At 44.1% G+C, this 24,819-nt stretch overlaps 1 protein-coding gene across 2 annotated transcripts in view; it reads right to left on the reverse strand.

Moving 5' to 3' along the window:
• Positions 1-24,819, reverse strand: part of APBA1 (amyloid beta precursor protein binding family A member 1) — a 235,613-nt gene that overhangs the window by 52,359 nt on the left and 158,435 nt on the right. The window lies entirely within an intron of this gene.

A 24,819-nucleotide genomic window follows, 5' to 3' on the forward strand; every position in this document is an offset into this window, starting at 1 on the left:
AATGCACTGCTTCACAGTCCACTGCCAATGTCTGACAGAAGACATAAAACACATGGAAACCACTCAAAGGTCTATTCTCTGAGGAAATGTCGGGATGTGGGCAAGGAGAGGCATGTTCAGGCAAAGGGGACAAAATGACACGAGTGTTTGCTTGAATTTGTGTCTGATCTCTTGGAGACTGACCCCCTCGGGGAAGCTGAGGCATAGGTACCCAGTGCTGGCGAGGCATAGGTACATCAGTGAAACACTTCTGATGGAAAGGGAGCACGTTTCACAAAGCAATGGTGCTGGGGAGGGAAGGCAGCATGCCAATATCAAGGGGGTCCTAAGTGAACATTACATGAAATCACAAAAAAACCAAGCTCTCTTTCAAAAAATCTGTTGTTAGCTGTTATCAAGTTAGCTCCGACTCGTGGTGACCTTATGTTCCTGCGCCATCTTCATGATCATTGGTATGTTTGAGTCTGTTGACGCAGAGCTGTTGTGTCAATTCATTGCATAGAGGGTTCCTCGTTTTCGCTGACCCTCTACTTCACCAAACACGATGTCCTTTTCTAGCAACTAGTCTTTTTTTTTAAATTTTTATTGTGCTTTAAGTGAAAGTTTACAAATTGAGTCAGTCTCTCATACAAAAATTCATATACACCTTGCTATATACTCCTAATTGCTCTCCCCCAGTGAGACAGCACACTCCTCCCCTCCACTCTCTATTTTTGTGTCCATTCAGCCAGCTTCTGCCCTCTCATCTCCCCTTCAGATAGGAGATGCCAACATAGTCTCATGTGTCTACTTGATCCAAGAAGCTCACTCTTCACCAGTATCACTGTCTATCCCATAGTCCAGTCCAATCCCTGTCTGAAGAGTTGGCTTTGGGAATGATTCCTGTCTTGGGCTAACAGAAGGTCTGGGGACCATGACCTCTGGGGTCCTTCTAGTCTCAGTCAGACCATTAAGTCTGGTCTTTTTGTGAGAATTTGGGGCCTGCATCCCACCGCCTAGCAACTAGTCTTTCTTGATGACATGTCCAAAGTGAGTGAGCCAAAGTTTTGCCATCCTTGCTTCTAGGGAGCAACCTGGTTGTATTTCTTCTGAGACAGATTTGTTCATTCTTCTGGCAGTCAGTATTCTTTGCTAACACCACAATACAAATACATTAATTTTTCTTTGTCTTCCTTTTCCATTGTCCAGCTTTCACATGCATATGAAACGGCTGAAAAGACCATGGTCAGTCATGCCTTAGGCATCAAAGCGACCTTACTGGGAAGACCAAAAAAAAAAAAAAAAACAAAAAAACTCTTGCTGTTGAGTCGCTTCTGACTCAAAGTGATCCTACAAGACAGAGTAGAACTACCCTGTAGGGTTTCTAAGGAGTAGATGGTGGATTGGAACTACTGACCTTTTGGTTAGCAGCTGAGCTTTTATCTACTGTGCTCCGATGCTAGAAATACAGGGGGCATCAAATGAACAGAAAAATGATGCAATAAAATGCATATTATTTACACTAACATGTTGTAGGTCCCAGCCTATTGCTGCGAGGCCTGCATTTGCTTCCCATGAGCCCACATACCTGATTCTGGGCAAGGAGGTGTGAACCAATGAGACCCATAAATATTCACATGCATAAATCAGAGCTCAGCAGTAAAGCCAAGAGGCGCAAAATAAGAGCAGATGTAAAGTGTCCAAGCCCCGCAGCCCCTGGCCACATTAGAGTAGTCCCGGACGCCTTTAAAAGGAAACTCAGAATTTTTCATGTGGCACCTGAGGGAGCTGGCGGTACTTGCTGATGTAGCTCAATATTGGGCTGACTCAAAAGTGTAGCAAAATCTTCATGAGAATTTAATGCCTTCAAATTTCCCCAGATTTTCCACATGTGAAGAGCTTTCTCTAGATATTTACGCTCTATTTCCTTCCCAAGTAATTTTCTCCGTCACAAAGATTTTAAATCCCACTAGACCTTGGGGACTCTACTACCGCTGTTTTTCCTTTAATTGCTTGGTTTAAGGGGCGTGCAACACCTTTATTTTTAAGTTACACGTATAAACTTCTTTAACACCTTTATTTTTTTTTAAATCCTTCAGAAGTGTTCCAAAGCCACTATTTTTCTACTGAACTATATATATTTTTTTGTTTCAGATCTTCGAAAAATGGATTCTTTGTAATACTGCAGGCACCAGGTCATCTTAAATATGAGAAGGCAGGTTATCTGGCCAGTGGGCTGGGATGTGGAAGAGGGAGATGAGAGCCCACAGTGACTAAGTAGCCAGTGCTGGGTGCTGCCAACAACTACAGAGACACAACTGAGGCAGCTGTGGGCACCAACTGTGCAGAGGTTCTGAGAGACCCACGGTGACCTCATCAAGGATCAGTTCCCCCAGTTGCCTGATGCGATAGCCTTCATTCCACTTGCTTGTGTAATTAATAGCAGTCTTTTAGAAAGTTCTCCCTTATCCACTCCTCCATGCAACGGTCAGTTCAAAAGCCCTTATCTTGCTGAAGCTTTCTCAGACTCTTGACAGCATGCTTCTCCTCTGAGGGCGCATGGAATGTTCTGTAATCACCTGTTTATGTGTACGTCTCCACCGGCCCCCAAGAGCTCTTAGGTGGTAAAACCAAAAAAACAAACCCATCGCCATTGAGTTGATTCCGACTCATAGCGACCCTAGAGGACAGAGCAGAACTGCCCTATAGGGTTTCCAAGGAGTGCCTGGTGGATTTGAACTGCCGACCTTTCGGTTAGCTGCCATAGCTCCTAACCACTATGCCCCCAGGGTTTCCCTTAGGTGGTAGGGACCCTGTTTTATTCATTTTTGTAATCCAAGTGCCTAGCACTGGGTTTTATAAATAGTAGGTACTTCACACATGTTTGGAGTTCCTGGCTGGTACAAATGGTTAATGTGCTCAGCTGTAAAGGCCGGAGGTTCGAATCTACTCAGAGATGCCTTGGAAGAAAGGCCTGGCTATCTAGTTCTGAAAAATCAGCCACTGACAACCCTATGGAGCACAGTTGTATTCTGACACACTGGGGTTGCCACGAGTTGGAATTGACTCGACAGCAATTGGTTTTTAATAAATGTTTACTGAATAAATGACTTCAGTGTAACTTCTACCTTTATAATGCTTTCCAGCTTGGACGGGAAGCAGATATGTTACAGATCTACCCCATTTTGTCATTGTTTTTCAGTGGTCAAGGGTAAGTCCTGCTCTCACATAGTGTCCCTACACTGCTACGTGTAGAACGTTAGATTTGCATTTTAAATTAAAGAAATGGTCTTTGCCTGTGAAGACTCAGATCTGAGCTCCAGTGAAGCTCTTTTGAAAGAGAAAACTGTCTAAAATGGGAGTAGGTCTGCTTGGTGAAGCCTGCTTATGGCCACACACCACTGTTGACAAAGTAGAGGATGGAAAAACACCATCGGAACAGACACAGCCTCCATCAAGCCTAAACAAAAACCGAGAAGCCAAACTCGTTGCTGCCGAGTTGATTCCAACTCATAACGACCCTATAGGACAGAGTAGAACTGCCCCATAGGGTTTCCAAGGAGTGGTTGGTGGATCTGAACTGCTGACCACTTGGTTAGTGGCCGAGCTCTTTAAGAACTGTGCCACCGGGGCCCCAAGCCTCAACCAAGCCTCAAAACATCTCAAGCACCTGCTTTAAAAGTCCTTTGCCCCTTACCTTCAAATTCCACTTGGACATAACTTTCAAAAGTATGAAAAAAGCCAGAAACTAAATAGCACTTTCTACTTTCGAAGAATGTACTAACAGCAGCATTTAGGCAATGAAACATGATCGAGAAGGCAAAAATCATTATTACGTATTTCTGTTTAAGGTCTCATGCCTCCTGGGTTACTGGACGGATATTCAATTTTAAGCAAATGAGACCAAAGGTGGGGTCAGGAATTCATAAAGGTAAATACCTCTTGAAGCCCTGGTGATGCAGTGGTGAAGAGCTTCTCTGCTAACCAAAAAGGCTGTCAGTTTGAATCTACCAGGTGCTCCTTGGAAACCCTATGAGGCAGTTCTGCTCTGTCCTATAGGGTTGCTACGAGCTGGAATCGACTCAACAGCAACGGGTCTGGTTTGGTTTTTGGTCTGGGGACATCCATCTAAGAGGTAGGGCTCAAAGATGACTCGTCAACAACTCCCTGTTCTGTATAATTACAGGAGGTCTCCTTGAACTCAATTCTGGGGTTCTACAAAGCAGAACTCTCAGCCTCAAGACTCAGCTCCTCAAGGCCAGGATAAGAGATGTAGGGTCCCATCTAGTGGCTCACGAGCCAGAGTTTGCCCTAAGGATGCAAAAACATCCCAAGGGAAACTGATCATTTCAGTTCTGACTGAACATCTCCAAGGGGCAGTGTACTGCTGGGGGCGCAGTGAGATAGACAAATAGCACAAGGAAGTTTCAGGCTCTGCCTGTAGGGAAGAAAAGCAGCACACAGATCATTATTATTCATTTATTCCTTCAATAGACATTTCAGAGCCCACCCGTGTTCCTAGCACTGGGCCAGGAAATAAAGAAGAAGGAAATATGGTTTTTATCCTCCACACCTTTCCAGATGATGGGAGGGAGGGATGCACAGCCAGGGATGTGCCTAAGATATTAGTCTGTATGGTGGGGACACAGTGTTGGGAGCAATCAATCCTGCAGGAGGGAAGAGGCCTGTGTTGGGCAATGTTTCATGGGGAAGACGATGCTTCAGCTTGATATGGGATATAAAATCAAAAAAGGCATCTGACCTAAAATAAAACGTCTCAACTAATACTAACCTTTCACACAGATTCAAACTCTGTTGCTTAGGAACCAACCCTATTATTAAGGAAATGATTTTGTTTGTGGTCAGGCTAAGAATGTGGATACTACCTGTCTGGGGTCTGCAACCAAGCCTTATTAAAACTCTTTTAGGTTGCCCCGGGAGATTTTATGCTCTGGGTGAGGTAATGTTTAACAATCTGTTCCTGACAGTATCTCATGCTATTGTTTTGTGACAGTCATGAGATGCTCATCCATGACCACATGTCTTCTAATTATGTCTTTTAGCCCATCAGTGTATTCCAGCTGTGTTAATGTAACCAATAACGTTAAAAATCATGCTTTGCTTTGTCCTGCCTCTGATTGACCTCAATCACTGTAAACCTATTAGAATGTTGTGCTTTATAGTTCCTCCTGTGGTACTATAATTAGGTGTGATCTGCTCCCTGGGATCCATGAGCTTCAGACACTGAGATTTTCATGGCCCCGATTCGAACAATATATTGGCTTCGATAAATCGCTTTGATCTGAATAGAGTTGGAGAGTCATTTCTCACAATAAGCTAAATCTTGAAAACTGCAGGTAGTCATGGAATGGTCTTGGGTAGTTCAAAGTGTTAACCTGCTTGGCTGCTAACTGAAAGGCTGGTGGTTTGAGTCCACTCCGTGGTGCCTCAGAAGAAAGGCCTGGCAATCAACTTCTGAACAATCAGCCACTGAAAACCCTGTGTAGCATAGTTCTACTCTGACACACACAGGATCACCATGAGTTGGAACTGACTCGAGGGCAACTGGTTATTCATGGAGAAATGGGGTTGGGAAGTGGGAGGAGGTAGGGGGGAAGAACAGCATGGGTCTATCAGGGCAGTGTGAGATGAGGCTGAAGAGCAGGGCAGGGACTGGTCACTGGAGCCTTGTCCACCCTGCTGAAGATAACAAGGAGGACTACAAACAGCTCCTGCACTCTGTCCCAAGGCTTTTTCCTTTGTGAGTCACTGTCCTGTTACCCTCACTGAGGAAGCACACGCAATATCGATGCTTAAACTCATTCCCTCCTTCAATTTCATTAAATTCTGCATTTTTTGGTTGTTGTTGCAATATTCACACTTCTGCTCCGTACTCCATTTGCTTTTTGTGGGGGAGAGGGTGGGGTGGGTGTTATAGTGGCAGATGGTCCCAACAGTCAAAAGGAGATCAGCTAACAAAGACACGGACCAGAGAGATGCTAGTATTTGGGCGAAAGAGTTCTCGGGGTAGGCACTAACATTGTAAGTACAGGCAAACCTTGGAGATATTGCGGGCTCAGATTCAGACCACTGCAGTAAAGTGAATATTGCAATAAAGTGAGACACACTAATTCTTTGGTTTCCCAGTGCACATAAAAGTTATGTTTACACTATACTGTAATCTACTAAGCGTGCAATAGCATTATGTCAAAACAAAAAACAAACAATGTACATACCAAGTTGTGAGGGCAAAGAAAAAGTTCTTGATGGAAATTACAAGTGCTTCTCCAGTGAGCACACGAATGATCAAGAAAGTGAAACAGCCTTATTGCTGATATGGAGAAAGTTTCAGTGGTCTGGACAGAAGCTCAAACCAGCCACAACATTCCCTTAAACCAAAGCCTAGTCCAAAGCAAGGCCCTAAATCTCCTCAATTCTACGAAGGCTGAGAGTGGCGAGGAAGCTGCAGAAGTAAAGTTTGAAGCTAGCAGAGGTTGGTTCATGAGGTTTAAGGTAAAACGCCATAAAAGTGTAAGGTGAAGCAACAAATGGTGCTGCGGAAGCTGCAGCAAGTGACCCAGATGGTCTGGCCGTGATAACTGACGAAGGCGGCCACACTAAACCACAGATTGTCAGTGAGGACAAAACAGCCTTACACTGGAAGATTATCTGGGGCTTCCACAGCTGGACAGGAGAAGTCAACGCCTGCCTTCAAAGCTTCAAAGGACGGGCTGACTCTCTTGTTAAGGGCTAATGCAGCTGGGGACTTCAGTTGAAGCCAGTGCTCATTTACCATCCTAAAACTCCTATGGCCCTTAAAAATTATGCTAAATCTACTCTGCTTATGTGCTATAAATGGAAAAACAAAGCTTAGATGGCAGTACGTTTGTTTACTACATGCTTTACTGAATATTTTAAGGCCACTGTTGAGAACTACTGCTCAGAAAAAAAGATTCCTTTCAAAATATTACTGTTCACTGACAACGCACCTGGTCACCCAAGAGCTCTGATGGAGATGTACAAGGAGATTAATGTTGTTTTCATGTCTGCTAACACGACATCCATTCTGCAGCCCATGGATCAGGGAGTAATTTCAACTTTGGAGTCTTCTTATATAAGAAATACATTTTGTAAGGCTATAGCTGCCATAGATAGTGATTCCTCTGATGGATCAGGGCAAAGTAAATTGAAAATTTTCTGGGAAGGATTCATCATTCTAGATGCCATTAAGAACATTTATGATTCATGGGAGGTCGAAATATCAACATTAACAGGAGTTTGGAAGAAGTTGACTCCAACCCTCATGGATGACTTTGAGGAGTTCAAGACTTCAGTGGAGGAAGTGACTGCAGATGTGGTGGAAAGAACAAGAGAGCTAGAATTAGAAGCGGAGCCTGAAGGTGGGACTGAGTTGCTGCAATCTCAGGATAAAACTTTAACGGATGAGGAGTTGCTTCTTATGGATGAGCAAAGAAAGTGGTTTCTTGAGGTGGAATCTACTCCTGGTGAGGAAGCTGTGAACGTTGTTGAAATGACAACACAGGATTTAGAATATTACATAAACTTAGTTGATAAAGCAGTGGCAGGGTTTGAGAGGGTTGACTCCAATTCTGAAAGAAGTTCTGCTACAGGCAAAATGCTATCAAACAGCATTGCATGCTACAGAGAAATCATTCGTGAAAGGAAGAGTCAATCGATACAGCAAACTTCATCACTGTCTTATTTTACGAAATCGCCACAGCCACCCCAACCTTCAGCAACCACCACCCTGAACAGTCAGCAGCCATCAATACTGAGGCAAGACCTTCCACCAGCAAAAAGGTTATGACTCACTGAAGGCTCAGATGATGGTTAGCATTTTTTAGCAATAAAGTTTTTTTTTTTTTAAATTAAGGTAGGTATATTATGTTTTTAGACATAATGCTATTGCACACTTAAGAGACTACAGTATAGTGTAAACATAACTTTTACAGGCACTGGGAAACCAGTAAATTAGCATGACTTGCTTTATTGCGACATTCACTTTCTTGCAGTGGTCTGGAACCGAAGCCACAATATCTCTGAGGTATGCGTGCACTTACAGTGTTAGTCCCCACTCTAATAGCTCTCCTCAAACACTAACATCTATCTGATCCATGTCTTTGTTAGCTGATCTCCTTCTGACTGTTGGGACCATCTGGCACTACAACACACCGCCCCACCCCCCTGCAAAAAAAAAATAAATAAATAAAAGCAAACGAAGTGTGGAGTAGAAGTGTAAATACTGCATAAAAACCAAACCAAAACCAAAATGCAGGACTTCATGAAATTGAAGAAAGCAAAGTTGGAGAAGTGCTCAAATCAGCCACTGACAATTTGTTGGTGGAGTTACACCAGTTAACAATTAAGAAAAGTGAAAGGAAGATGCTAATGCTTGAACATCAGATAATTAAGAGGGGCCCTTGGGAAAACTGAGTCAGCCCATGAATGAAGGGTCCTCTTTATGATGGAAATGACTCTCTCCCATCATGCTGCAAAAGTCACACGTGGATAAGGTTACTGTCCTACTCTGTGACTCAATGACTTAAAAAACAAATTCAACTCCCCAAATCAACACTTTCATTTTGTTAGTGTTATTAGCACATGTTGTTGTTAGGTGCTGTCATTGTTATGCTTGAGCCCATTGTGTCAATCATGACGCTGAGGGTCTTCCTCTTTTTCGTTGACCCTCCAGTTTACCAAGGATGATGTCCTTCTCCAGGGACTGATCCCTCCTGATAATATGTCTGAAGTATGTAAGACGTAGTCTCACCATCCTTGCTTCTCATGTGCATGCTGGTTGTACTTCTTCCAAGACAGGTTTGCTTGTTCTTTTGGTAGTCCATGGTATAGTCGATATTCTTTGCCAATGTCACAATTCAAAGGTGTGAATTTTTCTTGGGTCTTTCTCATTCACTGTCCAGGTTTCCCATGCATATGAGGTGATTGAAAACACCATGGCTTGGGTCAGGTGTACCTTATTTAATCTTTGAGGTGACATCTTTGCTTTTCAATACTTTAAACCGGTCTTTTGCAGCAGATTTACCCAGTGCAATGTGCCTTTTGATTTCTTGACTGCGGCTTCCATGGGTGTTGATTGTGGATCCAAGTAAAATGAAATCCTCGACAACTTCAATTTGTCTTCATTTATCATGATGTTGCTTACTGGTTCTGTTGTGAGAATTTTTGTTTTCTTTATGTTGAAGTGTAATCCACGCTGAAGGCTGTGGTATTTGATCTTTATCAGTAAGTACTTCAAGTCCTCTTCACTTTCAGCAAGCAAGGTTGTGTCATCTGAACACAGGTTGTTAATGAGTCTTCCTCCAGTCTTGATGCCCCGTTCTTCTTCACAGAGTTCAGCTTCTTGGGTTATTTGCTCAGCATAGGGACTGAACACATATGGTGAAAGGATACAATTCTGACGCACACCTTTCCTGACTTTAAACCATGCAGTAACCCCTGTTCTGTACTAACGACTGCCTCTTGATCTATGTACAAGTTTCTCAAGGCACAATTAAGTGCTCTGGAATTCCCATTCTTTGCCATGTTATCCATAATTTGTTACGATTCACACAGTTGAATGGGTTTGCATATAGCCAATAAAACACAGGTAAACATCTTTCTGGTGTTCTCTGCTTTCAGCCACCACACAGATGGAATTAAAATCTACGTGTTATTAGTTGAGAGGTAAACTAAGCTTTTTTGTTTTTCAAGGTAAGTCCTAATCAAATCTCCTCTTCCCCAATATTTACTTTGGATTCTTGTCCTCATTTTAAGTGAATTAATTTTCAGCAGCCTTTTAAAGGTATAGAAACGCTGGTGGCGTAGTGGTTAAGTGCTACAGCTGCTAACCAAAGGGTCGGCAGTTCGAATCCTCCAGGCGCTCCTTGGAAACTCTATGGGGCAGTTCTGCTCCGTCCTGTAGGGTCGCTATGAGTCGGAATCGACTCGAGGGCACTGGGTCTGGGTTTTTAAAGGTACACTTATGTAGGAATTCTAAGACTGTCCCCTGAGGTTAAGATGTGACATGACAGGTACACTTATGTAGGGATTCTAAGAATGTCCCCTGTGGTTAAGATGTGACATGACAGTTGCCATAGTGGCAGGAACACAGAGCAAAGGGAGGAGGACTAAGTGTGGGGGCTGGGTCCGGGAAGGCCTCCAGTGGAGGAGACACAGATTCCTTTCCTATTGCAGTGTGAGGCATATAGAATGCCCTGGAATGAAGTCTGTTGGTTGACTGAATCTTAACAACCAAATTCCAAGGCACTGAGTCTAGACTTCAAGGCCACCATCACCTGGCTTTCAAATATTAGGTTCCACTTTCAAAACCACAGGGTGATGATAGGGAACACAAGTCACATTTCTCCCTTAAAAAAGACTGTAATTGTTACATTGTGGCAGAACAAGTAAAATCATACCTTAGGTGTCTTAGTTACCTAGTGCTGCTGTAACAAAAAATACCACAAGTGAATGGCTTTGAAGAATAGAAATGTATTTTCTCAAATTTCTATAAGCTGAAAGTCCAAATCAGGGTCATGGCCATGCTAACTACTTCTGCTGGCCTCTTTCCTAGTTTCTGGTGTTTGCCAGCAATCCTTGGCGTTCTTTTGCTTGGAGACAAGTTCTCACGTGGCATCTGTCTTCCCCCTGTGTGTCTCTGTGCCTATTCTGCTCCTTTTATAAGACACCACTCAGAAGTGATTAGGTTTAGGACCCATCCTAATTTAATGACCTCATTAACACAACAAAAGAAAACCTCTATTTCCAAACAGGTCCTATTTACAGCTGCAGTGTTTAAGACTTCTACATTTCTTTTTTAGTGGACATAATTCATTCCATAACATCAGGTTTCAGAATAGCGAAGTGGTTAAGTGTGAAAATGTTAGCATCTGAATTCTGGCTCTAAGACTCATGGCTCTGTGATCCTGAGCAGGTGACCACCCTCTCTAATCCTCCCCAAGAAATGGGGAAAACAGTTACTACACACCTCCAGGAATGACAGGAGGATTAATTGGTGTGCAACAGGGGGTCAACTCAGTACCTGGGCACAGACAAAGCACTCGACCAATAGTTGACAAGTCTTTTATGATTCCAGCAGTTACAATTATTTCACACCTCTGGGAGAGTGTTCACAAGGACAACATACACTCACGGGGGATGTTTTCTTCATCGCATCTTGTTCACTTCCTTATTAAAAATTCTTCCATGGGTAAAATTAAAAAGCAAACAGGAGGTTCTATAAAATCATCCCACAAAGGCTCTAAATTAATTCATAAGCCCCATAACTCTCACTGGGATGCGTGTGTGTGTGTGTGTTACTGTTGCTGTTAGCTGCCATTGAGCCGGCCCGACTCATGGTGACCCCAAGCACAATGGAATGAAAAGCTGCCCAGTCCTGTGCCACCCCTATGACTGGCTGCAGATCCGAATGCTGTGATTCTCAGGGTTTTCAGAGACGGATTTTCAGTAGCTCTCCAGGCGTTTCTTCCTAGTCCATCTTTGTCTGGGGGCTCTGCTGAAACCTGTTCATCATCATAGCAACACACAAGCCTCTGCTGACAGCTGGGCGGTGGCTGCATATGAGGTGCACTGGCTGGGAATTGAACCTGAGTCTCCTGCGTGGAAGGCAAGAATGCTGGGGCATACCCTGCTGTGTACAGTTTCTGGCATGCCCGCTATCACCCACTGCAGGGTGTGTTTCAGAATACGAGGGCTGAGAGCGATACTATTCTACTGACTGCCTTACAGGAGAGAACCACACACCTACGCATTACTCTCTTGGTGATTTACAAGACAGCTCACGAGTGACCATGACACACCACTGCTTAGGACGCCTGGTGAAAGACCCTGGCTGGCTCTAGCTAACCTTGACTAATCCCGGTAAACAGTGTACCTCTTCCTCCAAGGAAACTCAGTGACAAAGATTACACTGCAACGAAGGAGAAATAACTCTTTAAATATTATACAGTTATAATTATACGGTTTATCAGATCTATCTGGGACTCAATTATTTAGTAATTTCACATAGTGGAACAACTCATAGAGACTGAGAATAAAGGTTTTTTTTTTTTTTAAATTCACCAAGGAGCCCATATACTATATGAGACCCAGCAGTAAGAGCTAGCTCATGATCCTTACTCACCAGAGTCTTCTCACTAAGCTATTCACTTTCAGCTTAAACACAGTTTTAACAAGCTCTGAGCAAGTCATTCCTCAATTCGAAAATCTTCAGTGCCTCCTTTTTGCTCATGAAATATATTCTAGCCTCCTTAAACTGGCATTCAGGAGCCCCTGTGCCACCCTGGGTGGCACAAATGGTTATGCACTCAGCTACTAACCAAAAGGTTGATAGGTCGAATCCATCCAGGGCACCTTGGAAGAAAGCCCTGGGGATATACTTTCGAAAGATCACAGTCACCGAAAACGCTGTGGAATGCATTTCTACTCCGAAACACACGAGGTCGGCGTGAGCTGGAGTTGACTCAACATCAACTGGTTGGTACGCTGACATTTAAGGCACTCCATAGTTTAGCCTTAATGCCTTACCTTTCAAAAAATTTCCAGTCCTTGCTCTCTACTTTTTGTTTTCTGGATAGAACCTGTATGTTTCTGCTCAGTGGCTTTTGTTACGCTCTTTTCATAATCTGACACATCTATGAGGCTTCAAAGGCCCATTTCAAAGGTTACTTCTTTCATGAAACCAGGGAAAAAAAAGAAAACCAAGCTCGTTGCCGTCAAGTCGATTCCAACTCACAGTAACCCCATAGGACAGAGTAGAACTGCCCCATAGAATTTCCAGTGAGTGCCTGGTGGATTTGAACTGACAACCTTTTGGTTAGCAGCCGTAGCTCTTAACCAGTATGTCACCAGGGTTTCCCTCTTTCATGAAGTCTACCCCAATTCTCTCAGGTGAAAGGAATATCCCTCCTACAAGAATCCTTTGTTTTTATCCGTCATTCTTATACCACATCACTTTCTCCCTTGTATTTTATACAAATAGGATCATAATTACAATATTTTAATTATAACATTTTAATAAACCCCGTGAAGGCAGGATTTATGATTAGAAAGACAAGTTGCTGTTGAATCGGCTCCAGTTCATGGTGACTCTGTGTGTCAGGTTAGAACTGTGCTCCATAGGGTTTTCAGTGGCTCATTTTTCAAAAGCACATTGTCAGGCCTTTCTTCCGAGGTGCCTCTGGGTGGACTTGAACCTCCATCCAAATTTTCAGTTAGCAGCTGAGCACGTTAACCATTTGCACCACCCAGGGATTCCCCTAGTATGTTGTTGTTGTGTGCCATCAAGTCAATTCCAACTCATAGCGACCCTATATGCTAGAATAGAACTGCCCCATAGGGTTTCCTAAGCTGTACACTTCACAGGAGCAGATTGCCAGGTCTTTTCTCCTGCAAAGCGGCTGGTGGGCTCAAACTGCTGACTTTTCAGTAAGCAGACAAATGTGTAACCATTGCATCACCAGGGCTCCTCTGACCTTCTATAAGACCCCGCATAAAAAATATAACAAACCAAAAAAATTAAACTCGTTGCCATCAAGTTGATTCTGACACATAGCAACCCTACAGGACACAGTAGAACTGCCCCATAGGGTTTCCAGGGAGCAGCTGGTGGATCTGAACTGCCATCTTTTTTGGTTAGCAGCCAATGGCTTAACTACCGCCGTGCCACCAGGACTCCTTGAAAATACAACAGGGGTTCAATAAATGTGTTGAACATATGGAAGGATGAATGGACACCAAACCTTTTGTAGCAGAGAAAAACGAGTTTATATTCAGAATAGGTTTGAACCCGTCTAGCATTGTATTTATGTGGTTATTTGTACCCATGCGCAGCTGAGGGTCCTTGCCACTGATTCTTGATCATGGTCTGTGTTATAGATGGAAGTGTGTCCTCCAAAAATATGTGTTGTAAATCCTAACCCTTATCCTGTGGTTATAATCCCATTTAGGAATGGTTTTTCTTTGTTATGTTAATGAGGCAGTATTGGTATAGCATGTGTCTTTAATCAATCTCTTTCGAGATATAAAGGAGCAGACTAAGCAAGTAAGCAAGCAGAGATCGGGAAATACAGATGCAATGCCACATGAAGATCTCCAAGGAACCAAAAAACAGAAGCTCAAAAGAGACAAGGACCTTCCTCCAGAGCCAATAGAAAGAGAAAGCCTTCCCTTAGAACCTGCACCCTGAATGGGGACTTCTAGTCTCCTAAACTGTGAAAAAATAAATTTCTGTTCATTAAAGGCACCCACTTGTGGTATTTCTGTTATAGCAGCACTAGATAACTAAGACAGTCTGCCTCCTCCTCTTCCTGGCAGACAACGCTTGCAAACTGTGTATCCCAATATGGTTAGACTAGATCGCAGATACCAGGGGACAAGTGCTCGCAAAGGTGGGTTTCATACAGACTGTCATTAAGCACTTGATCATCCAATGCCTTCCCAGACAGACATACTGGTTCCATTCCCTTTTATACACAGAATTTCAAAGGTGTAGTTACCTAATACAGGGTAGCCACACGTTCTAATTCTTTTGGTCAACTTCTGTTTCAGAAACTGCGTGGGGCTTCTCTAGTTTCAGTGCCCTCAGACAGCTTTTCACTATGCTTACTGGTTTAGCTGGCTTTGTCTCTTTTTTCAAATAAATACTACATTTTTCTCCTCACTGACCTAATTTGTTTTAAATTAATCTATTCCACACTACAGTTATTAAAAAAAACAAAAACAAAATATGATTAGTTTTTTCTCACCCCAAAGTATATTTGTGCTTCTGAAAATCAAAACTGCTTAAGAAATCCATAATTATTCACTCGCAATTCAAAGTATATTATCAATGCACGTTTATATTTCCTTAATTGGTGAAGTAGGAAAGTTAGCATAGGTATTATAGGGCACAGTTATGTCATTACACTGATAATAGCCTAAGCCTAATGAAGTGTTTTATATACACATTTATAATGGATTCAATTAATACAAAATGAACAATTCTGAGATAACGGTCAGTTAAAATATTCTAGTCATTTCTGTTCTCTCTTTCTCCACAGGCAAGGTACTCCCATTCCCAGCCTCCAAGCTGGGGCTGTAGGTTGCAGACTTGGACCTCCCCTGCCCCCTGCCTCCGAGAGAACATTGCATAACGCAATCTTCTCAAACCGGGGCACTTTCATAATCGGGGCACTGCACAAAGAGTCCATTTTATCGCCAGCAAAGGGCCTTAAGCTTCTAAAGGCATGTTACCAAAGACAGAAAAATTAACCAGCCAACTATAAACCAGAGTCTTCACTGTAAGGTGAGACAACCTGAGAAAGCTGATCTAAAAACAGAGGTTATCTTTTACCCTTTGAAATATCCTCACTGTCTTTATCAGAAATGCATTACAATTTATGACAGACAATGAAGGAGTCTTTTATTCATTATCCCATTGACTTAAGTGCATTCATTCTGTGGTGGTCCCCCTGTATCTCTTTCGCAGACCACCAGACCTCCAGGCCTCAGCTCAGTGACAAGAAAAACCAAGACCTGTTCAATTTCTACGAAGCCCTGGAAGTGGTTAAGAGCTTGGCTGCTAACCAAAAGGTCAGCACTTGGAATCCACCAGCCACTCCTTGGAAGCCCTATGGGGCAGTTCTACTCTGTCCTATATGGTTGCTATGAATCAGAATAGACTCGAAGCCAACAGGGTTTTTTTTTTTTTAATTTCCATAAGAAATGCAGCTAAGAGCACATTACTTGCTGTAATAACACATTCTCGGCTAAGAACAATGATAGCTACCATTTAGGGAGGGTTTCCTATGTGCCAGGCACTGTACAAGGGCAATTATACCCATTACCTCATTTACCAGCCAAGCAATTCCTAGTGTGCAAGGCACTAATTGCCATTCATTTGAATTAGCATCGCAGAAGCAAAATCAGGAATACAAAGCATGGAATTGGAGGCTAGGGTGCCCAAAGTCACTCATTTACTAGGACACAGAGGAAAAGAATGTAACGGAAATGGGAGAGAAAGCAAGCACCCTTCCTAAGTGATCAGAGGACCTTCCCTCTCTTGGGGCCATCCTGAACTTCCAAACCGCAGGCGTGCTGGACTAAATTCCCTCCCATCCTGGGTAATGCCCACTCTCCCCCTGCCCCGTCCTGGGTAATGCCCACTCTCCCCCTGTCCCGTCCTGGGTAATGCCCACTCTCACCCTGTCCCGTCCTGGGTAATGCCCACTCCTCCTGATCTAGTCGTCCTGCTTTGCTCACTTATTCCTACCACCAAGGGAAATGGAGAAAACAACTTAAACAACCTGAAAGGACTAGGAGAAGAAAAATAAGAGCAAAACGCAAACGTTATATCGGAGCCTGAGGATCCACCTACCTCTCCGTCCTGGCACTCAAACTGGTACATCCAAAAATTCTCCATCCTTCCGGGTGCTGCAAGGGTACCCACTTGTGAGCCCAGGCTAACCCTGATCTCAGAGCCTGTTTGGTGGCTCTTTCCAGGGGGTGTTAGGTGCCTGTCGTCAATAATGCAACTTGTAACAAAAGATGTGACCATCTCCTTCTCGGGGTGTCCGGTCCATCTGCATTAACCCCTCAGTGTCCAAACAGCCCAGGCAGTGTTGCGTCACCGGCTGAGCATCATCACCTGATATTTCTGAGAAGGGGCTGGCCTACCCCTCTGGCAGTGGCACCTACTATTTCTGGGGAAAATAAACTCGGCTCCGAGGCGCTACCAGAAACTTTCACACGCTTCAAACTCCGCTACGTTTATAGAACCTGTGAAAAAGCACCCGGCTCATGTGGAAGGAAAGGGGCGGGAGTCAGGGAAAAGAGGTTCTCTCAGGACCTGTGGCAGAATGCACCTGGCCCTGTGCTGAGGGCTTAAAGAATGTCCTGGCCAGCCAGGGTCTGGGTCTCCAGGCATGGGATGCTGGAATAGACCGTCACTGCCTCTTGGTGCTCACTAAGTGCCTCTAGCATCCTCATGCTGCAATCTGACTAAGCTAGGTATGGCAAGCCAGCTACACAAACACATAAAATAAAGCCACCCCCAGGGCCAGCATGGTTTGACCCAAACCAGCAGGTAATCCCAAACTGGGCTCAAGAGCTGGACCATATCCGCTGGTCCTCAGCAGACCAGAGGAAGGTCAGACCAATGCGGTGAAACTGAACTGGAGGGAGCTAATGGGAACAGGGCCATGCAGGGTGGTTCTGGAGGCAGAAGATAGAAGGTGCACAGAGAGACCTCTCAGAGCCAATCCACCTCTTAATTACCCGTGACATGGGGAAAGACCGCAGATACATGAAAGGCACAGAACACCCAAGAGTCTCATGCAAACAGATGGTTTTAGACCTTCTTTCTTACCAAATCCTTTACCAGAGAGGCTGAGATGCCTCTCTCTGAGTCCACCTGATTAGTTAACAAACAGGAAAAGGTGAAGCAAAGGACCTGAACAACTCACAGTTGGAAAATCCACCCGCCCTAGCTGATGGCTCAAAGTAGGTGGACAAACTGTACAGACCAAAGTGGGAGACAGGGTCAGGGAGAGGGAGTCCTTGGTGCCAAGGATTCTCTATCCCTCCTTGTTTGCTCCTGTGGTTTTTGACCACTCTTGCTGGCAGCCAGATTTTACCTACTATAATCTGGGTCCATCTGACACAATTACTGCAGTTGTCAACCACCATTCAAGAAATCTCCTTTCAAAATGTCCCTCTGAAAGGCCATTGGAGGTGATAAGCCTTCCTAGTGTATAGAGCTGGGCATCTCTAAAAACCCTTTCTTCTTTCATTAATTACTTCAAAGAAAGAAAATCTTCTGGTGTTGTTTCTCTAGTGTCCAAATTTGGATACTAACCCAAAACCAAAGCCAGTGCCATCGAATCAATTCCGACTCATAGCAATCCTATAGGACAGAGTAGAACTGCCCCAAGGGCTTCCAGGGCTGTAAATCTTTACAGAAACAGACTGCCACATCTTTCTCCCTCAGAGAAGCTGGTGGGTTTGAGCCACCAATCTTTTGATTATCAGCCAAGTGCTTTAACCACTGCACTACCAGAGCTCTCCTCCCCGAATGGATATTCCTTTCCATTTTACTCTCCCTAGTTCACAGGGAAGGCTGTTTCCCCCATTATCACTCCTGTAAATTGCTTTGGTTTGGATTCAAGAGCTACCCAGGACAGGACTGCTGGAGACAGTAGGGTCTTCTTTGCTCCTGTGGGAAGCATGTACCTTTTTCAGTTATTATCCAGAAAAACAACCAGCACATATAAGATCTAAAATTAACAGACTACAAAGAAAACCACTAAGCCTTCTAGAATGTTACAGAAGTGTCTACCCATAGCATCCTGTTGGCACAACAGAACTCAGAATTATTCTTGGCTCTCTTTCATTCTTTCCTTCCTTTGAATGTTTATTCTGTACCTGAAACCTGCTTAATTATTCACCATTGCCTTCTCCATGTTCATCAATAATGGATAACCCCTGTGATGGAAAACTTGACTGGCGGCAACAAGGTAGTTGAGATGGGAGCATAAAGAACAGGCCCACATTCCACACCTGGAAGAGAAGTTCAGACACAAAGATGACAGCCAGCCTCATGTCCTGTTCTCCATTCAGTGCCAGGAAGAACCCTTAATGCTAAGCTTCCCAACCTCTAGTGTCTCATGGCACATACAGAAATGATAATATTCGTACAACACACTGGGGATACTGGAGAGGATCTGGACCTCAGATGGGGCTGTTCCAGGTTAAAAGCAAGAAGCCTATTGGCCCAGATCAACCTTCTTCCCACCCACCTAGTCCCAGAGGCTGATGGGCTCAATCAGAAACTAGTTGAATAGCTCTGCCTTAATTAATGAATGAGTCCTTACCACAAATTCTTTTGATGCTGGAGGTTCCTTGAGAACAATGTTAAAATTCTACCTTATGAACAACCCACCATCAGTATGCTTGCTCTTTCAGGACAACACCTCCTCTTTTCCATTTCCACAGCCCTTCCTTAGGCCCAGCTTTCTCTAATGCAGCTATCTGCCCTGCCTCTGTGTTGGCTCACATAGTCCACCCCTCCCTTTGCCCCTTTGGCCGCCTTCTCTGCTGGGAATGGCTGGCAAGGTCAGCTGGGGGAACACAAGACCAGCAGCTGTTTTGTCCTTGGGTTTCAAGCCCAGCAGTTCTTTGCTGACACAAAGAAATGACATGAACCAAATGCGGTAGCTGACTTCTAAGATAGCCCTCCAGTTATCTCCCCTTCCTGGTATTCACACCCTTGTGTGATCCCCAACCTGAGGAAGGAGTGTGGGCTGGTGACTTGCTCTAAGCAATAAAATATGGCAAAAGTGATGATATGTCACTTCTGAGATTGGGTTACAAAAAGACTACGACTTCCATCTTGTTATGAGACTCTATTGCCTTCTTGTCATGAACACTTTATAAAGCAAGTTGCCATATGGGAGGGGTCTGCATGGCAAGGGACTAAGGACAGCTCTGGCCAACAGTCAGTGAGGAACTGAGGCAATCAGTCCAACAGCCCATGAGGATGCGAACTCTACCAAAGAGCGCATAAGCTTGGAAGCAGATTTTCCCCAGTCAAGGCTTCAGATGACTACAGCCTGTCCAACAACTTGACTGCTGCCTGTGAGGAAACCCTGAAGCAGAGGACCCAGCTAAGCTGTGCCAGATCCCTGATCACAGAGACCATGAAACGATGTATGTGGGGTGTTTTATTTCACTAAGTTTTGGGGGTAATTTGTTATGCATCAGTAGGTAACTAAGACATCAAACAAGGACTCAGGTTACAGCCTCAAGAGCAGAGGAGGCTTGTAGGTCTGGCTGAGGGCTTGAAAAAGGATGAGACTAGAGTAGGTGGTAAGCTCTGAACAAGCAGACTGAGTCTGCTTCAGCCAGGGCCTGTGTCTCAGTTGCTATTGTACCCCTGGTGTCCTGCACTGTGCTTGATCTACAGGAAGAACTCAAACATGCTTCTTGAATGAGTGGATGATAAACTATGAAATGAACTTTCAATCTGTGACTAGGAAAAGTAGTCAAAACTCTCTTAGCTTCACTGGCAAAATGGAGAGTAATATAGCTTTGTGGCCAGGGCATATTTCTCATTCACAATGTCCTGTATGTAGCTGGTGCTCACTTAAATGAAAAGTGTTAGTAGGAGCATAATTCACCATAGCCAAGAGGTGGAAACAACCACAAGTATCCACAGAATGGAAAAGTATTCAGGCATAAAGGGAAATGTAGTTCTGTTACAGGCTACAACATGGATGCACCTTGAAAACATTATGCTGAGTGAAATGAGTCAGACACAAAAGGACAAAGACTGTACGATCCCACTCAAAGGAAATGCCTGCAATAGTCACATGCATAGAGACAGAAGTTTATTATGGTTACTGGGGCAGGTAGGAGGGGGGCAAGGGGAGGTATTGCTTAAGGGGCACTGAGCTTCTGTTAAGAGTGATGAAAAGAATTGGAAACAGAGAGGGGTGAGGGTTGCACAACACGGTGAATGGAATTAATGTCACTGAACTGCACACGTAAAAATGACACCAAATGTCCTGTTATATGTATTTCACCACAATTAAAAAGAAGCAGCATGAAACGACTATATAAACTCTGCCCAATCACTTTATGATACTCTGCTAGAATATATATGAGAATATGTTTATTCCTTTGATACCATTCACTTGTCTGAGGAGAGGTTTCCCTGTTGCCACCCTTTTCTGACACCTGCAGGACACACTGAGGCCCGTTTCTGCTGCCCTGGCAGTAGAGTCTTTGGGTCTAAGGTTATGCCTCTGGACACAGTTCTGGAGCGTTGACCGAGAGGTCTTCTAGATCCCCTTTTTAAAACAGTCTGAACCATATAAGAGAATGACGTTGATTTTAGAGCCAATACTACTAGGATTTATACCTTCCATGGAAGGCCAGGAGAAAAATCTGACATGAGGATGCTTGATGCTTGGAGTCTAGTCCTCTTCAGGCCACAAAGAGAGACAGAACGGAGTAAACTATTCTAGGACCACCTTCCCCCTCCCTAAGAGTACATCACATTCCAGCCAGGAATTGAATGAACTTTGCAACAGAACACACATTGACTTTAAGTTCTGTTTGACTTCAGATTTCATTTCGGCTTTCTCTATGGCTACCTAGATTCTGGAAAAGCTAACACTAACCCGCGCTCCCTGAGGAGGTATGTATCAGCAGAGGAAAACTCTCCATTCCGAATACCTAAACAGGAATCTTTTGTAAAAAAAACAAAGAAACAACCGGAATAGTTCGGCAATAAGACAGTTCTGTCCACTTGTTCTTGTAGGCTTGAAAACACAACTGCAAGATCAATAGGATAAGATGCTGCTAACAAGTCTTAATGAATTAGCATGTGCACTTGACCTTGGTCTACAGTCTCCTAGCAAAAGAGAAAAAAAATCCATGTAGGTCGCATGCTGCATAATTCCAGGGTAAGGGGAAAAGTGGGAGGGCACAGAAGGGGTGATGTCAAGGATATCAAAGCCCCAGATGAAGCTAGAATGCGCCTCCATCCTCATTACATCATCTCTTCCAAAAAAAAAAAAAGGTGGGCACAAAAGTACACACAGTCAGGGAAGGTGTTGACATCAAGCCCTTATTTCCCAGGATTTTGAGGATGCTGCCTTCTCAGCAGGAGAGTGGTTGGTTTTGGACAAAGAAGTGTTAGTGCGCAAATGGTTTCCTGCCTCAAAATACTGCTCCATCGGTCTCTGGAGTGGGGAAATTCTGACTCATAGCAACCCTACAGGACAGAGTAGAACTGCCCCATAGGCTTTCCAAGGCCATAAATCTTTATGGAAGCAGACTGCACATCTTTCTCCCATGGAGCAGCTCATGGGTTGGAACCACCAACCTTTTGCTTAGCAGCCGAGCGCTTAACCACTGCACCACCAGGGCTCCTTGAATCAGGAGTAGGATGACAATAAAAGGGAAGTATTATCTGAAGGGGGCGGTGTGTGTGTTGCCATTACCACTTCTCAGCAGTTTAGTGTAACTTAACCAATCTGGGCAGCTCTGGGAAAAAAAGGCTGATGATGATCTATCGCCATGTGAAGCGGAAGGAGGGAACCAGGGTCATTCGGAGTGGCCGACTGCGATGGGCAGCGCAGTGAGGGTAGGTGAGGACCTGAGTGCTGCAGGAGAGCAGAAGGGAAACACCAGCCCTGAGGAGGTGAGGAAGGGTGCCACAGGCCAACTCCCCTAGTTCTCAGATTGCCAACAACCAACTCTGATTGCTAAGTGAGTTTTAACCTACTAAGGCGACTCATTTTTTTTTTTTTAAGGTGACTCATACACCAAGCCTGTGATTCTTATTTCACATCTCTATGGAGGGCTCAGTATCTGTAAAACCTTTTCTCTCCTAGTTACCCTCGGAAATGAATCTGATAACCCATTTTACTGATGAGGAGACTAAAGCTGAGGAGGCATGCAGGTGACCAACTCAAGGTAACTGCAGCAAGCCAGGTGTAAGACGAAGATTTAAATACAGTGAATGCTGTCTGTGCTCTGAGAGAGATTTACGAGGGTAAGACATTATCTTTACCCTCAATAAGACAACAATGAATTATAGAGGCAACAGGATGTATGGGAGACAAACAGAAAATAGGATAGTAAATAATTAAGTGTTAAACTGGAGTCCAGGAGCCCTGGTGCCATAGTGGTTAAGTACTCAGTTATTAACTGAAAGGTCAGTGGTCCAAACCTACTAGCCGGTCCACTTCCATAAAAATTACAGCCTTGGAAGCCCTATGGGGCAGTTCTACCCTGTCCTATAGGGTCGCTATGAGTTGGAATCGACTAGTCAGGACACAACAACAACAAACCGGAGTTCACAGTCTAAGTAGGTGGTTACATTTTAGCTGGACCTCAGAAATACCTATGACAAGACCCAACCTCCAGAGATTCTGATCAGGCAGTGTGGGATCCTGCAATCTCTATTTTTAGTGAGTGGGGCCTTGACTTTATGGAATGGGAATGTGAGCTGGACAGAGGTGAGATCCAGTGTGGTAAGAAGGGTGGTACAGAGGCAAGTCTGGATAAGCAGATTTGGGTTTTATGATACAAGACCAGTGAGTAAGGTAAGCCCAGGCCATGGAAGATCTCAAAGGCCTAAGGTGCCATTTGGTCTCCATCCAGTGAGATCTGCCAAATCATACCAGGAATTTACACTAGGAAGTTACTTTCTGGGGAAATCTCCTTGCCCTTGTCAGATACTCAGCCTGACTTGCCCTCACAAACCAAAAACCAAACCTGTTGCTGTCAAGTCAATTCTGACTCATAGTGACCCTACAGGACAAGGCAGAACTACCCCACAGGGTTTCCAAGGAGCAGCTGGTGGATTCAAATAGCCAACTGAACTGCCAACCTTTTGGTTAGCAGCTGAACACTAGCCCCCTATGCCACCGGAGCTCCATGCTCTATGAAACGCTGACAAAGATGGTGACTGGCAGGCCAAGGCCCCTGGGCCGCATGCAGTTTATTTTCAGCTATTCCTTCTGGGGAAACTGAGGCCAAATGCCCAGCTTGACTCCAAACCTCCTCTGATCCACTCTCAGCCTTGTTTATTTAGTTTCTGGTGTCCCACTGGCTGGGTCTGACACATAAAGATGTCAACCCGGTGAGCCAAGTGGGCAGTTGAGTGGCTGCTGTCTCGATTTGGGAAACATCAGGAGAGAAAAATTGTTAGGCGGGACACTTCAGGAGAGCGAGGTGGGCCTTTTTCTAAGTAAAACAACACCCTTTCTATGGCTGCTCTCAAAACTGTGAAAACTGTTTCAAAGGAAGTAGATAAAGAAATACATTTTTTTATTAAGAACATGCTGCCAAGTTACACTTGGAATGGGAATACTTCTCATTTTAAAGATGGTCACGTTTACAGACAAATTGCATTTTAAAATTCCCCAGGACTACATGGGCTCCAGGATCTAACTGGGTTACAAACGGAATTCAATTATCTACGATATACCTGCTTCTCTCCCTGCACTGTCCCTTCTCCCCTACACAGCCCCAGTCCACTTGCGATAGAAAATAGCAAGAGTACACAGTTGCGGGAGATGACACAATTTTTCTAAAGACTCCTGGGAAGTTTCTGAAGCCCTGACTTATTAAGTGAGCATGTCAGACACACCCCAACTGTGGCTCTGTGTGCTTCGTTTCTAACCCAAAAGTGGTAACAAAATCCTCTCTGACCAAATTGCCCATTTCCTCTTCCTGTTGCTTATCCCATCGTTTCTCGGCACAGCCACACATACACTATCTGGTGAGACAATCCATTAAGAAACTGAGAAAGACTCCTCTCAGGAGTGGTGTCAGGTGAAGAGGAAAAATTGGAGCCTGGGGGTGAAAAAAAATCAATCTTTCCTGTCACTTATTTTCATTCTGCAGAGCACAAAGTAATTGGAGAGCTTGCCTTCTGCTGTGCAGATCACCTGACAAGTTTTGCTCCAGTGATTCCGAGATGGTGATGGGCCGATGTCAGTGAGCAGACACCTGCCTGGCCCTGAAAAAACTGGGCCTGCCTGGAGCTTCACTGAGAGGTGAAACTCTAAAGGTGAATTACAACCCTCAGAGCTGATACTTCAAATTCAGGAGGAGGGAGCAAAAGCAAAAAAAAAAAAAAAATTTAATGACTGAAACGAATCATTTGCTCTTCAAAAGAGATTTCAAGGTCATGTGTATTCATTTTGAATATGTAACAGTAGGATCATTACATTTTAAGAAAAAAATTACTCAAGTCCTTTCAGTTCATAGAAAAATGGCTCTTTTGTTGTTGTTATTGACAAATCA

This window comes from Elephas maximus, chromosome 9 (genome assembly GCF_024166365.1).
Source record: "Elephas maximus indicus isolate mEleMax1 chromosome 9, mEleMax1 primary haplotype, whole genome shotgun sequence".
Lineage (NCBI taxonomy): Eukaryota > Metazoa > Chordata > Mammalia > Proboscidea > Elephantidae > Elephas > Elephas maximus.